This window comes from Octopus sinensis, linkage group LG13 (genome assembly GCF_006345805.1).
Source record: "Octopus sinensis linkage group LG13, ASM634580v1, whole genome shotgun sequence".
Classification (NCBI taxonomy): domain Eukaryota; kingdom Metazoa; phylum Mollusca; class Cephalopoda; order Octopoda; family Octopodidae; genus Octopus; species Octopus sinensis.
In genome coordinates, this window is record NC_043009.1 from 6,720,226 (window position 1) to 6,728,298 (window position 8,073).

The window sequence follows — 8,073 nt, forward strand, 5'->3', positions numbered from 1 at the left end:
GAGACATGCTTCTCCTGGGATATTATCTAGGTGTTTCTGATCATACCTAGGGCATCCAATAGAGGCCACATCTTTTGTACTTCAATTTAAGGTCTTTATATTTACTTAATTTGTCAAATTCCCTTACAGATATACTTTTATCAGTTACATCTATTAGTCTACACGTACTTTTTTCTCAGTCTTTAATGACTATGTCTGGTCAGTTAGCCTGGAGCGTTTTTCAGTTTTGACTGGAAAATCCCAGAGGATAGGGACATTTGTTCCTTCAACGACTGGCTCAGTAAACAGGCGTGCTGATTTTGTAGTGTTTTGCATATTTTATATTGTAAATACTGTCCTACCCTATCGTGGCGATTTTTATATTCGTTTGGTGTCGGCTTAAGACATCCCGAGAAGTGATGGTCTATTGTTCAATGAAATGTGTCGTAGAATATGCATTTTGAGTCAGAACCTTTTTGAAGAACGTTAGCCTGATAGTTTTTGGTAAGCAAACTTTAATCTTGTGCTGCCAATATCAAACCATCAGTCTCTGCTTTCATTCCTGATCTTCTCAGCCACTGATGGTTTGTTGCTTGGTCTACATCAGCATTTCGGCTTCGAAGTACATACTGTCCGTGCAGAGGCTTCTAGCTCCACCACTCCACAATTTGTTTCTGCTCTTTTTTTGTTTTGTTTTGTTTTTCATGAAGACCGTTGTGTTTTTACGTAAGGTAATTTTCTTTACCTGTCTCCAGTCCACTTGCTGGCAGAAACATTGTATTTAAATCATACGAGAAAAATGTATTATCAACATTAAGGAGTCATTGGTACAAGCATAAATATTCAGGGTTAAAAGAGGAACTTGTCCATCAGTTTTCTGTTATATACTATCTTTACCCTTTATTCTTTAATGCCAGTGGTCATTGAGTACAGGGAATGGAGTTTACTCCATTGCAATCTTTCGGGAAAGCTTTGTGCGCTGAATGATAAATAGATATCATTATACGCTTCTTTCTATAATATATTCCCCTCGGCTGCAAGTCTATAAATATCAATGAGGTATTTACACACAAGTTCGTCAGGCGATTGTAATTAGTGTTATTCATGCTTAATATCAGAAACAATTATTATTATTAAATCATTATTTAGCATCGACTGCGAGAATCGAGGGAAACTATAAGCAAAACCATTTTCTTTGTAGCCATCTTGTTTAGGTGATCAAATATCCCCGAGTGACAACGTAAAGTGATCCTTAACGCTTCAGGGCTTCAGGGCTTTTCTTCCTGCCTGGACTTGAAAGTTTTAAAGTGAGCGGCAGTCTGCACAATTCCTTTCCATCTCACTTTTTTTTAGCCTTGGAGCTCTGACCACAGTGGCTCGGCAGATTAAGACAGATATGATCACCAGCAAGCTGTAGGCTTTAAATTGGAGAGGTCTTCCCCCTAGGTGAATTACCTAACAGGGTTGGAAAGATGCACCAACCCCGGAGTTGCCGGGAGAATGCGAAAGAGGACAACGGATTTCTTGAGGAACAGCAATCATTAAAATAACGTGTACTTTATTGGCGAGTATTACAGAAAATACTTTGTTGAAAACCATTTCTGTATTGAGTTCATATCAAAGCAAAGATGAGTTTTCTTTTCTTCCGTTACCCCCTGGGACCATAATATAAATGACAAGTCAAGAGCAGGAATCGAGCTATAATACATTATAGATATGATTGGAATTATGACCGTAAGAGATATTTTATTTTCGACCGAAAATTATTAACGTTACTAATATAGCGACAAAGATTCACAAAATAAACTGCTGCATCGATTCATTTACATTTACTAATTATAGAGATAACAATATGCCTTGATTGAACGAGTTGTGTGCCTGCTGACCTTTCAGCTTATATTAATGGGATAATCTATTTTCAATCCAACAAGTTACAGAAGAAAAGTTGATCCTTATAATTTCCTTCCTTTCAATTTTCATCAGCATTAATATTGTTGTATTATTGTTGTTGTTGTTGTTGTTGTTGTCATCGTTTTTGTTGCTGTTATTGTTTCGCCAAAGGTCTTTACAGTGTATAGCGTGATGTGGTTTCGTAAAGATAATTCGTTTGCTTAATTCTTAAAGAATAAGTGAATACTCGATATTTCCAAAAGTCATAGCGATTCCTTATCGTTGCAATAAATTGATGATTTCGTATTAATAATGACTATTTTTACTTTCTCTCTCTCTCTCTCTCTATATATATATATATATATATATATATATATATATATATATTTCGCTGTGTGATATTATCCATAACGAGTGAGCAACAGCAGACACTGAAAATCGCCTACAGTGATACAGCGCGAATAGCAACAGAAAAATAAAGAGCAAAACTAAATGAAGTCTGAACAAAAGAAAGCAGCGCTAACATAATGTTAGGAAGACGTCAATGATAGTATTGGGTCAAAAGCAGTAATTAAGGAGATTAAATTCTCCCCAATGTGAGCTCCCATTCAAACACAAAACTGAACATGAATCTCATTCCTAAAATTTTCTCTTTCCATTTTCTCATCTGTATTTCATTATTCTCGTACTTTGTTGACTTTATTTTCTAGTCAGCACTAGTTTTTCTCATTTGTTTTTTGTTCTTTCCTTTTCTTTTTGTTTTTGGCTTTGCTTAAATTCCTATGCAAAGGACGGAGCAGGTTGATATCTTTTTGGATGCTCGGTAAATTAAACCTAGAGTGCGGTCTGCCATGAGTAGGCATGACTCATAAAGCCGGAGATTAATCCGATTTCCATGGCTTATACATAATTGAGATTAAAAAACTCCACCCTGGATGGGACTCTAAACCGTCGAAGGGTTAGCTTCCCAGCTATTGCTATAACTCATTTACAGCTAATTTGACTTAATTCACTGCTTAGTTCAGGAGTTCAAACAACGACCTTACGATTATAAGCGAAATACTCTCACCACTGGGCCACACGCCTTCTCACGGTAAATTAAACCGTGTGAGATTTAGTTAGATTCGTCTATTTGCGAATTTTTAGCTGATGTCATACTTCTGGAATATTCTTCCTGTTCATACCTTTCCCAATTGTTTCAATAGAATCATTAATGGCAGCAGTCTCACTAATCTAAATTGATCTGCGAACGCTATGGTTACTGCTCCTTCCTCCAAACCCAGCAACTAAAGAAAGATTATATAATTATATGGTTGTGGTTTGTGGTAATCTTTAGATTTATGACCTAGGATTTGACACTCTTTTATTACTGTTATTTGGGTTCAAAATTCTTTCGGGTTCAAAATTCTTCAGAAAAGAAAGGTTTTGTTCTCAAGACACGAAAACGACACCTGTTCTCTACACGGTCCCAAAAACACATTGGATGGCATAATGCTAGCTATGCAATGGTAGAAATCTTTTGATTAGAGATTTGCCCAGTCAAGGCTGATGTTGGTGAACATTTTCGACTGATGTGAATCGGCACTGGCATGGAATTATGTCTTCTAATCCCGTACGAATGCAGCTGTATAAGATTTCTACGTAGGCGGCATATAACACAGGATAGAGTAGAAAATGCTATCCCTGAAAACAGAGAAGAATGGTCGAGAATGGAGAGAACCGAAATAGAAGAAATTAATATTGGAAACGTGTTGGACTTATCAATGTTCGCCATTGATGTTTTCTGAAGAGGATAGGGTTTTTGATTGATAGTTGCGAGCCATCAATATCCACTCTTATGCTGATAACATTAACCAACATTCAGCCTTAGCTCTTCCAAAACATGCATCCTTCACGTTCAACCGAGACGACCAGAAATGGCCTGAACTCTTTGCATGAATACCCTCCTGTACATAACTCCATGTCCCCCTACATGGCCTTGCTTTTTGCTTTTTGAGCCAAAAAATTAACTTAACTTAACAAGAGCATCTAAATGCTAATTCCACTTCATTAAACTCTTCACGTTACCTTTTTTTCAGTGTAGAATTCAATCCAACTTAATTTTATGTATGTGTCCTTAAACGCTTTCTCTCCAATCGCTCCCACATTATAATTTTGGCATGTCTAACAGCAGACAAATACCACATTACCCCCTGCACTGGCATAATACTAGAATCAAATAATGATACTTCGAAATTTCATGGTGTTTAAGTTACTAATTTGAGACACTGCTGAATCAAATTCTGAATAATTAAATTCTTGCATACTTAATACTTAAGGTCAGAAACAAGCAAATTATTATAAATATGAAACAGCATAACGCAATATTTGAACTTCAAAGCTTTGATCTCTAAATATCCTTCGATTCTTGTCTATATAAGACATTTCTAAATTCGCTGTTTAAGTCGCGTACGAAAGGTTTACAATTGTTATAATTCAGTATTTGTAAATTTAAAATTTTGAATAGATATGAGACCAAATGTTTGCATAAGAGGAACTTAGCATTAACTAGGAATAATTTTATCAAGACCTAAAGGACGAATAATAATGCTGACCCCGTTGGGATTTCAAACTGCCAGACTTTTAATGTTTGCAAAGAATTTAATGTGATTTTCTCTTATCTTCAACTTCAACGTAATATATAAACTATATTAAGAATAAACGTCCATAATGTATTCAAAATAACGCATTCATGCATTCATATAAATTTATAGATAATAACATAGAGAATAAGTGTAATCATATACACTATATTTACATCATACTGAAACTAAGATGAAACACGGCAGGAACATTAAATCAATAGCTGCAGGATAATGTGTTGATTACATTCATAAATTTAATATTTTCAGTTAAGTATTCGTGTCATTTATGTATCATTATCTGTCGTATATGTTGTGATATATGTTTGAATGCATATTTATATGTTTAAGATAAATTTATGCCTTGCAGTAAGAGAAACCTGATGAAATTCTTTCGGTTCGAAACAAGCAGTCTCCATCCGTAATATGTCTCTGTAGACAGTGTGGTGTTATGATATCACAAATCTCTATAGTAACAGTAAATGTATATTCAATGTATATTCATTTAACTAAATTAATTAGTTCTTTTGTTGTATGATGACTTGCGTAATGAATTATGCTGATTAGTTTTCAGGCCATACCAGAGGTTTTATTTTACAACTTGAGTTTGTGTCAGTTTACGCTATCATCAATAAAATATTAACCTCTCTGTACGAAACGGCTTTGTTGCCAGACTATATTTGCCAAGATTTTGATGACATAACTACAAACCACTCTACATCAAAAGTAAATATCCATTAATCTTATAAACTATACTTTCGCTCATTAGCCTGATTAGAAACATGAACATCGAATCTAGTTTACTGTATGTAATTCATATGTCATAGTTCTATGACTATGTAGGTATGGACTCAACAAATATGACGTGTTAATTAGTAAATATGCTCGGTAAATTCGGAGTCATCGTTGCTCTTAAACCTGACATCTGTGAAAATTTCCACAAGACATGAAATCAAAATGAGCAGTAAGATTTAGTACATTTTATATTTCTGAAAGTAATTACCATATCTGGTAATATGGTGTTAAACAATAACGCTATCATTTATTATCATATATAAATACACATACACACACACAGACATATATATATATACACACATACATACACACATATATACAGACAGACAGACAGATATATAGATAGATAGATATACAAATAGATCGATAGATAGATAGATAGATAGATAGATAGATAGATAGATAGATAGATAGATAGATAGATAGATAGACAGAGTTTATCTTGTATCTTTACTCTGTTGTTACTTTCAGTCGTGGACTGCGATTATCGTGGGGCATCACTCAAAGTCAAGCAAATCGCCACCAGGATTAAGATTATTTTTCAAGCGGGTAATTACACTTTCATTACAGACACAAAGACACGCACATACTAATATGAGAGTGTGTGTGTGTGTGTGAGTATGCGCATTTAGGTTTGTGTGTGTATGATTGCTGGGCTGTAAGTTTGTGCTGATAGGAATACCTGTAATGGCGTTTATAATGACGGTGGGTCATGTAGTTAATCACATACTTGCTCTGATGGGGCACGAATGAAACGTTTCGCTCTTGTAGTTTATGCAAGTGTCTCGGTAAAGGGAGATTTTCTAAATAATTCTTTTGCTAGTTAGGTATAGCCTACATTTCCTACCACTTTTGAAGTTCAAAGAATGTTGTATTGATTTTAAAAAAAACCTTATTTTTTAACAATATATACATAATATTTGCAACAACAGGAGCAACAAGAACAGCACCCACAACAGCAATAACAACACCAACAGCAACAACAACAAAACAACAACAATAATAATAATAACCCTAACCCTCACCTACCCAGTACTTGCCCCTTGAAGTTGTAATTCATGTCGCTTTACCCCAACGATTATATCTTGCCTAACCAAAACTGTTAGATTGTGTTTCTCCTAGATATTAAAGGGTGACTTATGGTTGTTAAATCTGATTCTGAAAGGAGTTCCTGTGGCCCTTAATACACATGTTTGACTCCCATCTGCTGTCCGTTGACGCCACTTGTGCCTTACGTACGACGATATCTATGCTGCAGTGCCTTTTAGGGAAATATGTGGTGTTAACTTTGCATGAGCATCTTGCGACTCATTCTTGAGCCTACACGCTAATAATTTATTTTCCACACTAGGTGCGCAGCTCAAAGAAACTTTTAAAGTATGTATGTTAAATATTTTACAAAGCCTATTCCCGCTGGAAAAAAAATAAAAGAATATCGAGAAGCCGTATTAACAATGTTTAAAGTTTATAATTATAATTCTGTCATCACCAGAATATAACTTGGACCGGAAGACACACAAACTGGGAACACATAGATGTGGGACACGGATACAAAAATATGGTATCGGTTACTGAATTACTACATAAGAGGCCGCTAAATCTAAGGAGCAGATTAGTGGATTACATAAGGAGAGCATTAATCATGTTGTTTAAAAACTTCAACTGTAATTATTTTGGCGGTTAGATATAATGGTGGCCCAGTTATATTTGTAAATGCATTCGCCACTCTTCTAATTATTGCCGACCATTTATGATAGAAATGGTTGAATATCTTCTGTATTAGAAAATGGTTTGTCCACATTATTTCTTACAGAGCACAGGGCCGGTTTTGCGTTTTCTATTCACGAAATTGCTCGATTTTACCAGCTGAGTGGACTGGGACAAAATGAAATGAAATGTTTTACTCAAGAACCAAACGCATCACCCGTTCGAAAGAATTCGGAAACAGATGCTTACGATTTTGACTTCAGCACCCTAACCACTAGTGGAGGCTCAATGGCCCAGTGGCTAGGGCAGCGGACTCGAAGTCGGAGGATCGCGGTTTCGATTCCCAGACCGGGCGTTGTGTGTGTTTATTGAGCGAAAACACCTAAAAGGTCCACGAGGCACCGGCAGGGGGTAGTGGCGACCCCTGTTGTACTCTTTCGCTACAACTTTCTCTCACTCTTTCTTCCTGTTTCTTGAGTAATGCTGCGATGGACTTGCGCCCCGTCCAGCTGGTGGGGGTACACATACACCACATAAACCGGGAAACCGGGTCCATGAGCCTGGCTAGGCTTGAAAAGGGTGATGTTATCCTAAACACTAAGCAATACGTTCCCACATATTGGAACATAGGGTGTTTTAATTCAAATATTCTAAGCTTAGTTGTCTGCTGGTGAACCCTTTGAGTTTTAGGCCAAGGAAGTTAAATATAAATCATATGCACTTGCAGGCGATTTTTATCTTCGAAAAGGCGGATCGGCGACTGATTAGCCCTTTCATACAGAAGAGATTCAATAGTTGGTTTGTGGTTAGTTTTGGTTCGTAAAATATATAGGCAGCCTTGGAAAAAGAGGCGGTAAAGTCGAAGTAAATACGAGCTCCCGTATATTCTTAGACATATACATACGAGAATAATATCATGCATACTATCAAGAACATGTAGATGCCCTGCGAATTTTCAGCCGAAATACATGTCATATGATGTGAGGGAAATTATTTAATGTATCATGGTGTGTATGTGTGTGTATTTATATATAGTATTATATTATGTTGTACCGTATTATGTTATAAAATATAATAC

General features: G+C 36.0%; 1 long non-coding RNA gene across 1 annotated transcript in view; it reads right to left on the reverse strand.

The window, feature by feature from the left end:
- The window catches only part of LOC118765700, a 14,486-nt gene extending 7,680 nt beyond the window's left edge, over positions 1 to 6,806 (reverse strand). Inside the window, exons 1-2 of the long non-coding RNA XR_005001565.1 lie at positions 6,795 to 6,806; positions 5,494 to 5,498 (exon numbers count right to left, since the gene is read on the reverse strand). This is a non-coding gene — a long non-coding RNA (uncharacterized LOC118765700). The remainder of the gene's footprint in view (positions 1 to 5,493; positions 5,499 to 6,794) is intronic.
- Positions 6,807 to 8,073: the final 1,267 nt, after the last annotated feature.